Source organism: Chlorocebus sabaeus, chromosome 13 (assembly GCF_047675955.1).
Source record: "Chlorocebus sabaeus isolate Y175 chromosome 13, mChlSab1.0.hap1, whole genome shotgun sequence".
Taxonomy (NCBI): Eukaryota; Metazoa; Chordata; class Mammalia; order Primates; family Cercopithecidae; genus Chlorocebus; species Chlorocebus sabaeus.
The window spans coordinates 79,657,110-79,666,683 of record NC_132916.1 but is presented as its reverse complement, the minus strand read 5'-3'; the positions used below and the strand labels follow the sequence as shown (position 1 = coordinate 79,666,683).

The following is a 9,574-nucleotide window of genomic DNA, read 5'->3' as shown; positions in this document are numbered from 1 at the left end:
AATAAGGAGGTAGTTCTCTCATTCAAGTCATTAGGTAGATGTTGAACCAAATATTTTCATTAGCAGATATACTCAACAGGATAGAGTCTAGCAAGTTGATGCCACTCAGCCCAACAAGTAATACTTTATCCCCAACATTGTTTTTTCCTTCATGTGAATGTATACAGGAAAATCTAGAGGTTTTTAATCAATATTTAGGTATGGCCTATTGCATTGAAAATGTTTTTCTACATTGCATTTACAGTCAAGAGAGCACTTTTTAAAATCTGAGAACATTTGTTATATAAGACACACTTATGTAAAATGAAATGCCTACTTTATTTATTCTAGAGACTATGATCCTTTAGGCTTTTAAAAAAATGATTCCACCAACTGAAGGATTACTTCATTTAAAAAAAAAAATTTTTTTTTTTTTAAAGCAACACAACCAGCCAGCCAAACAAAATCAGAATCTCTTTCCCTCCTGGGAATGTCTGGGAATAATTAGCTCACCTTATGTGTTATGTTATTTGAGGAGAGTTTTACCAGGCTTTTTTTTTTTCTAGTCATATCTTTTAGACACATAATCTACTTGCTCCCTGGCTATCCCCAATTACCACGTGAAAATTATAAAGTAAAATTACGGCTCACGGAAATCAGTTAATAATGTTCAGTTGTTTTTATATTTACTGAATGTGTGTTAATTCACCCTCTCGATCTCGCGCGTGTATCTGTCCTCAGTACAATATCTATTTGCATGCACCTCTTTGTAGTTTGCGAATATACAGGATTGATTTAGAGTCAAATAGAGCAAAAGAAAACCACACTACGAAAGCGGGACCAACCCTAGGAAAAATGCAGGGGGAAGTGAAAACCTCTGTGATAAAGAGATTCAGAGATCTTTCAATCCCTAGGTTTTTAGGATGTTGAGAAAAGGGAGGAAGGAAACCAAGACAGAAAGTAATGGGGCTGTCACTATGCCCTTCACACTTACAACCTTCCTAGATCATTGAGAACACGGTCCGAGGCAATTGGGTCAAAATGATATATGTATATATTTCTTTTTTTTTTTTTTTTTTTTTTTTTTTTTACCTCTTTAGCTGGTCAACCCCGGCGGTAAACAACCAAGGCCACCACTGCCCAGGCAACAGCTCCAAGGGGCAGGCGATGGTTGCCGGCGTTCAGCTCCCTGCTGGCGCCTTCTGGCGGGACAGCCGGTGCCAAAGAGCGGCCAGGGAAACAAACACCAAAGGGGGACTATACAGATGTCATGGATGCACATGTAGGATCATAATCTGTCCAGAAAGCGGAGAGAAGGAGGGCGACAGGCTACGGGATCCTGGTCCAAGAGCCGCCGCAATGGAGCGGGCGGCGGTGTGCGCGCACAGGTGCCACAGGCCGGTGGCGCGGCGAGCTGTAGCGGCTACCTCCCGGACTCAGCACTCGCACCAGCGCGCTGAAGCCGCGGCTGCTGCCAAGCTTGGGTAACCCCCAGCCTGAGCCACGAGAGGAAGAGCCCAAGGAAAGGGCGCGAAGGGGGAAGAAGGGTAGGGTAGAAGGAGGGCGAGGGAGAGACCCATGGCCTCATCCTCCATTTCACCTCCCGAGCTCATCTGGTGGGAACCTTTGCTGTGCTCCTGCGCGCCTCCCTCCCCACCCCCTCAACTCTGGGCGACCATCTCCCCCTCTCCCCTTGCTCACCCCCCACCCTTCCTGCTCTTCCGTCCCTCCCTACCGCGTGCCTCCTCCCCTCCCCCTCGCCCCCTCCCCTCCAGCGGCAGTAGCTGTAGCAGCTTCAGCTGAGCCGGAGATGGGCAGAGAGCGCGCGCGGCGCAGCAGCTCCAGATTCACTGCTCTCCCCTGCAGCTCCCCGCGCCCCCGTCGCTGTCGCCGCCTCGGTGTCCCCCAGCTCCCGTCGCGCTCTTAGGACAGCGCCGCCACCGCCGCCTGGCCCTGCCTGCCTCCTGCGCCGCGCAGCCCTCGCGAGCGCCCCGGATGGCGCTTTACCCCCAGGACCGGTGAGTAGGCGGGAGAGTGCTGGGGGTCGGGCTTCCAAGCTTGGCGCGGAGAGAACATCTTTTGATTTGGGAGGCACCCCAAACCAGCTGCTGTGATTCCCCGTCCTCCAGACAGAGGGTCCAGGGAGGGTGCTGCTCTGTGGTCCCCAAGGGGATGTTTGATTTCAACTCCACCTGCTGGCAACCTGAACCCCTCTCCCTCTCGGGGACAGCTGCCTGCAGCTCACAGTCCCGCCTCACCTTCCAGCCCCCAGGCTCCCATACCAGCAGCAGCAGTAGATGGCCCCGACCCTCTGGTCACCCCAAATAGGGTCATCTCTACTCTTACCGTCCCTGCGTTCCTACCTTATGCCAGTGCGCAAACGCCCCCATCTGCCACCCTTCACCGGATCTCGCGCTGACAAAACCTTCTCCACAAAGTCCTCCCTGACCCACCTTCTCGCCTTTCCCAAAGCCTGGCTCGCGAGCCCCACTGCCCCGTCCTATTCCTTCCAGGGGTGAATGGTCCTCGGTGAATTCTGACCCCATTCCCTCGACACAATGGTGCCTCTCCAGATTTTCTGACAGTCACCTCAGGAAATTGACACAGACACGCTGTGATCCTGGCTTCCGTACAGTTACTTTGTGTGTTACTCAGTACCTGGGCTGTGAAGGGTATGATCAAGCATGAAACAATAAAGACAGAAAACAAACCCTTTGGAACCAAACTTTTTATCATTGTTGTTTTAAAGCGCAGAAGAATTTGCATTGCTTAGGTTTGTTCTGTTCATTGAGAGGCATCTTAGCTGAGTACAGGAAACACACCTATTTTACCTGTTCCTGCGGAATTGGTCTTACTTCCAGGTTAAGAACAGAGCACCTGCCTGGGCGGGGAATCTCTTTCAGCAACAACACTATCAAAAGCTCAGCAACGCTTGAGGATAAGAAGCTTTTTCTTGAAGGAGATGAGAGTAGCACCAAAGTTACCCTTTAAAATCTTCTTTGAAATTGCAATCAGCCAAAGCTCTTATTTTTCTTTAGGTATAGTGGCTAAAACAGGGATATAGGAGGATTAGAAAACGTTGTACCAAGAAGCTCCTGCACTATTTGGGTGCTTCTGGAGTTGTGTAGTATCTTAGCACCAGACGGTATTCCTGTAGAAGTTTTCTTAGGGCAGTAGTCATTTCTTCTGAAACCATGTTTACTGTTTTATTATTTCTAGTTGGAGTGCGAGAAAATAGAGTTGTGTTCAATGAATGAATATGAGCAAGGGGGATGGAGGAATAAGTGAACATCGGGAGGGGTCAGTTAAATAATAAAATTTGTGCTCTCAATTTCTCATGTATTGAAATCTTAAAAACAAAACTACCCCACACAATATGGTTTAATATTTTAGAGAAATGATAAAAAGACATTTATTTCAACGTGGCATTTTACTCCATGGAACCCTTGGTCATAGGACTTGTGTTCTAAGCAATATGGATAAGTATATCCAGAAATAAAGGTTAGGAACTTTAAAAGGTGGCCCTTTGTGTCAATATAAATTTCCTGATATTATTATCACTATAATTTGATGGGAATACGAATTAAAGTGCCATTCTTGCTCTTGCAGTTGGTGGAGAGAGATGTATGCTTCATCACCTTAAAGGAGCAAGTCTCAGGCTATACAAGAAATAGGAAGGGAAAGTTGAACCATCATCTAGGGAATTTGTTAGTGAATATTGCCTTAATACCTTCTCCAATGTCAGGAATTTTTGTTGGTTTGTTTTCATTCAAACTGCATCTGAGCTTTGATTTCCTTGTTGTGTAGACATAGGCAAAAATGCACTGAGCAAGTCCACTGATAAGGGGTGGTTTAAGTAAATGTAGATAGCTTCACTAAAAGTCAAGAGGGGCTGTGAATAATGACTTTACTGTTGGTTTTCTAAATTTGAAAATTTTAGTTGGTTATATTTAGGGCTTGACTAAGAACATTCAAAGCTGTATTTAAATTTGCAGTTGCTGCAAATATCCACATGTGGCCATGACATGAAGATAGTAGGTATGTCAGGAGCTGAATCAAAAGATTATTTGATTATTTCCATACATATGTTTAACATTTGAGTAACAGTAGGGTGACTACTATGCACAGTATATCCAACAGTAATTAATCTGTATTGGGACTGATGCATCCTAAATTGAAAGCAAGGTGTAATACTTTGATCAATTATTGCCCATAATTATGTTAATGATAAATTAAAGTCAATGTATTCTAACATAATTCCAATTAACATGAAAATATTAACAAGGTCTCAGAATTATCTGTGAGAATGCAAATAACTAGTCAGGCAAACATTATGGCAAGAATTTCTATAAAGAATTACTGGTGAGCTGAAAGTCAAGATCTGCCAGGATTTAAGGTCATTGTCATTAGTAAGACAGACTAAACAGTTAAATATAACATATGGGGAGGTAAGGCACACCAATATTGGAATGGCATATCTTTAAGTACCATTGAACTGTATCTTATAATGCTCATAATCATATGCCACCTAGAGGATGATGGTTTAAATTAAGTATTTGCAATGTTAAATATAAATTAAACATTATAAAGAGAAATTTAAAATCATGGAAATTATATAGATTATTCTATCAACAAGTTGTTGTTAGTTGAATGTTCCTTGTGAAGCCATGTTTTGCCTTGTGTGTGATGAAGAGAAAGAATGGTTGAGGAAGAGAGAGCTGCAGGAAGGGAGACATAGAGGGAAACACTTCAACCTCTTGGAGACTGGCTTAAATTATTTAATCCAATTAAGGTAACTAAATACAAGTTCTATTATTTTGGTATTTGGGATAACAACTCTTTTCTCGCTTGAATTTTAGGATATGACTCCCTAATTATAGCAACAAAAATACAAAGTTTTAAAAATAAAGTCTTTTATTACTTTTATTTAGTAAAATCTGAGCATCAAAGGCAAACTATTTTGTGTAATCTAATTGATGAATTGAACTAAATAAAATTCTAGACAAATTTATAAAAATACCTCGAAAAACAAAGCACACATACTCACACCTCACACATACCTAAAATTACGATATTAGATACAGAGCTAAACAATTTAGTGTCTTATGAAGGCAAAAGGATTCAGTCAAAGGATAACCACATACAATATTTTTATACTTTAATATATATTTTTTATATTTTCTTTTTCATTGTGGTGGATGCATTATTACATTTTTATAAGTATTTGCATTTTATTTATAAATTCATGTCTATATTATAAAATGCAAATTTTATAAATTCAAATAACCCCCAAATTACACTTGTAAGTATAAAATTATTACATAAATGTTCATAATTTTGCTTTCTATCTTGCATTCTGGAGGGAGTATTCAGCAGAACGCATTCTCAAAGAGCAAATATGTAAAATGAATATTTCAGAATAAACATGATGATTCAACCAAAGCTTTACAACAATGCTATAAAGTGATACTCTCATAAACTCTAATGTACAATTAAAATTCTTGACAGAAACATTTAAATTGTGTGATTTTTTTACCTGTGACTGATTGTGTAAAACACAATTTTATTCATTTAGCTGTAAATGGGATGCTTGGCATTCTTAATAGAGTCACAGCATTCAGATGTTGATTAGAAATATAGAGAGCATTCCATTTCCATTAGTCTAATGACTTGCTCAAGGTTGCAGAGTGGTTAATAGAAACAGAGTTCAAATCCTGGTCTCCTGACTCCTTGCTGTATTTGTCTTCTATAAAATAAAAAACCTTTTTCCACTTATTTTGTTTTAAGATATTAATAAAGGAGAAGTTAGTATTAATGTTAAAGAAATCTGAAAATCAAATGAAATAAAAGGTCTGTGCTTCAAGGACCATCTCAATGCTTAGTCTTCCAACACACCATTGATAAATGTCATGAGTCAACCAGACTTCTTCATTCACTCCCACCTTCAGGTTAAAGCTTGGGAAATATTTAAAAATTAAACTGCAACTAGCCCACTTAAAAATCTTTTAACATTTCTGCACAATTTTTATTAGAAATTCCTCACTTATGCAGTGTAAGGCTTTTCATGTTAATAGCATGCCGTGGACACTTGCATATAAACTTTTATAGACAATTGACTGAAAAATACTCCTAAAAAACAGGCTTTAGTTTCTGTGAACAAAATACACTTGTTTCATTTCCATGCTGATTCAATATTTATGTCATCACAGAGAAAGTTTCATGTCCATATGTTTGTTTATTTTTAAATTTTTACCTCCATAGACTGTGAATTGCTCAGGTGGTCAGGGAAGGTAAATTTGTTTCACAAAATTCCAGGCCCACAGACGAAAATCCTGGCACTTTAGCTTTCTCTTCACTGATAGCCAGAGGGATCAATGAAAGTGAATGACTAAATCAATGGGAAACCATCATCATTAATGCATAAAAAATAAGCTCTCAAATGTATTCTTGGTGATGGTGGCTCATCACCACGATTTCATCTAGGAAGAATAACATGGTGACATATTTTGATATCTCAATTACATTTTCTGGAACAATACTGTATTATCTAAACGTGGTTGGATTGATGTAAACTAGGGGAATCAGTGATCTTGTACTGCTGGGTGTCTGGTTCAAAAGCTGAGGCATTGATATTAGGCACTGGTCTTCTTATAGCGCATTAAGATGCAAATTTGGCTGAAAGGAAAACTACATCTCTAGGGCTCCCCTAACATAGTTTCTTTAGAGTGTAATTCAGCCTCTCTTTATTGAGGGCCTATGGGGCCAGAACTGAAGTGATGATGGCAGGCACAAGAGTAAGTATGATTTAAGCTCTGACCCCAAGCAGCTTAAAGTTTAAGTGGAGAAACCAGCAAGAACAAATAGAAAGGAGTGATGAGACACCAGCTGCTTTAACCTAGGGATGTCACCTTGGTATTAAACAAGGTGTCCAGGAAAAACTCAAAAAGACCAAAAATGAATAAAAATCTGTCTTGTGTAACATGGATCTAGGCATGCCGTGGCTAAGGCTTGACAACAAAAATTATTTAGTTCCTTTAAAAAAGCAAGTTTCCATTGCTTTCTATATTAATTTTAACTCTGACAGAGTTTTCTTTTTTTTTTCTGACAATGCTGGAACCTATTAGGAGAACGAACATAGGTAGTCCCAAACTAACAAATTCAGTGGTTGATTCAGTCCTTGGAGGTCACAGGGTAATCTGTTAATGGAAATGTAACTACGTATACTTTTACAGTAAGTAGGAAATGCTTACCTTTTAAGAAACTTAAATCTTCAAGGAATATTCACAGAGAGGTACATGCAGAGGATGCAGGGAAGGAGGTTATGAACAGTATATGTAATATCTATTTCATAATCAAAAGTTTAAAAATCACTTTAATAAGTTAGACAACCTTAAAAGGTATTTGTAATTATCTATATTTTATTTACTCTGGTGAATATTTATTGAACAGTTTCTATTCAGTGATTGAAAAGGAGGATGGCATATAGTTGGGATGATAAAATATATACTCATTAAGTAATTTGGGAGAAGTATATGGCAGCATTTAAATAATATGTATTACATGTCATCTGACCTAGAACATGGACTGGATAATTACTTTTATACCCAGACAAAGTTTATAATATTTATGTTATTGGAAAAAATAATGGCCTCAAACAGCTTCTGAAGGTGCCTGAATTATGCTGTAATAGGAACAGCTTATGCCCATGAAAGATGTGATTCATTTATGTTCAATATTGGTTTACCAAGAGAAAAAAATAAAGTATTCGATTTTTACATAAGAGGGAAAAATATACCTCCTAACTTGTTGACCGTTTTATACATTCTTTACTACTTTATGTTTTCATGACATTCATTGTGTGAAGAAAGTGACTGAGTTACTTGGGTAATATGATTAGAGAGCCTCAGGGAAAAATGGGGAAATCTGTGACATGAGATGAGCTACAAGACATAGGTGTTAATGATAACGATGTGTCACTGTAGGGAGCCAACTGAGCTATTTCACTAGTCAATTCCTGCTGACTTTCAAGGGTCCTACAGGGTCTGAGATTAATTTAACCCACTAAGTTAAGTATGAGTGACTGGTTGTACTCCTTGTTTTGAAAAGGCTGCATGAAGGCAGTCAATCCAACTTGTCCTATTTGTCTAAAACAACAGCTTAATGGTGTTTGTCTGTCTGCACTGAATGGTTAAGCAAGAGTTACAGAAATGGGAGTGGGAAAGACATCTGGAGATGTTGACAGGTATCGCATGGGAAATACAGAAGCTGAGACCATCTCCTGTATTTCCAATGGATTTTTTGCTATGGCTAAGGTGAATATAGATCAAATCATGGTCCGAGCTGTCTGGTGTGGGATGGCAGGTCTGGTAGAGAGTTAAATTTAAGGCACTTGCAACAGTTGAGTGAACCACTTTTTCATGTAAAGCTGAGATGCCACTGAAAAGCCGGGCGAGCTACAAGCTGGAATATACTCTTTCTATTTGATAAGCAAAGTTCATAGGACCCCTTTTTATCTTTGTTTGTCATTGAATCTGAATTGGTATACCCCAAAATGAAAATAGTATGCCAGACAGTCATAGGGTCTTCAGGAACAGGAGTTCAGTTCTGACAAGAGCCCAGCAGCAAGCTAATAGCTACTTTTCAAATGAGGTGTACCTGGTAGGAGTATATCCTGTATGTTAAGGAGGTGATCTGTCCAAAATCCGAAAGGGCTCCTGTGAATGGAAGCTGCTTACATTTTCCTGGGGCTCCAATTAGAAAACTCATTAGTCACAGAAACTGGTAGCTTACAGGTTAATTAGGGATGTGGGACCCCAAATGTCAAGAGAAGGCCACAGCCTGCTAACACAGTGTGTTGGTTTATGCTTCATTCAGAAGATGCTGATGTTTTGGACCAGCTAATATAGAAGTCCGAGTAGAATTTCCAAGTGAAGAACATACCATCTCCAGTACCCAAAGGTTCCAGTAAGATCCTGAACATTGTTTTTGTTTGTTGCGAATGAAGAGACAGCAGTTTTTTTTTGACTGCCAGAAGGATTGAACATTGTGAATCTGCTCATATAGTCCCAAGAAACTTTATTTGACAATTGGAACCTTGATTTTTTTTCAAAATTTATCAGCTGCCATGGTTGATAGAAGTGTGTTAGCACCACAGTCAAGACCATTGCAATGGAAGCTCCTGACTGGCTCATTAACAAGACATCATCTGTAGAGTGAAAGCTTTGCACCATAGAGAGTAGGGACATTCATGCTGTCCTATGTACTACTGATGGCAAATGGCAGAGGAATCTTGGTACCCCTGGGAGTAACCTGTAGTAACTTGGGAGGTTACTACAAATGTATATTGGTGGCTATGTCACATGAATGTGACTTGATCTTTGTCCTCAGAAGCCAGCGGTATAGAAAAGCTGGCATTGGTACAGTCCAAGACAGCATACCAAGAGTTTAGTATGTGCAATGGATTCAGTTACATGGATAGTTGGGATTGTGAGACTAACAACTTGATTCAGTTGGCGATAATCTCTTCTAAGTTTCTAGCTCTCATTACCCTGTTTCACTGATCGTACAGTGCTGCTGTATTAAAATATTGCATCTC

General features: G+C 39.9%; 1 protein-coding gene across 1 annotated transcript in view; it reads left to right on the top strand.

Moving 5' to 3' along the window:
- The first annotated feature begins 1,746 nt into the window (after nt 1-1,746).
- Nucleotides 1,747-9,574, top strand: part of FUT9 (fucosyltransferase 9) — a 205,436-nt gene continuing 197,608 nt past the window's right edge. The window contains exon 1 of the mRNA XM_008006651.3: nt 1,747-1,997. The gene's annotated coding sequence lies outside the window, so the exon portion shown is untranslated. The remainder of the gene's footprint in view (nt 1,998-9,574) is intronic.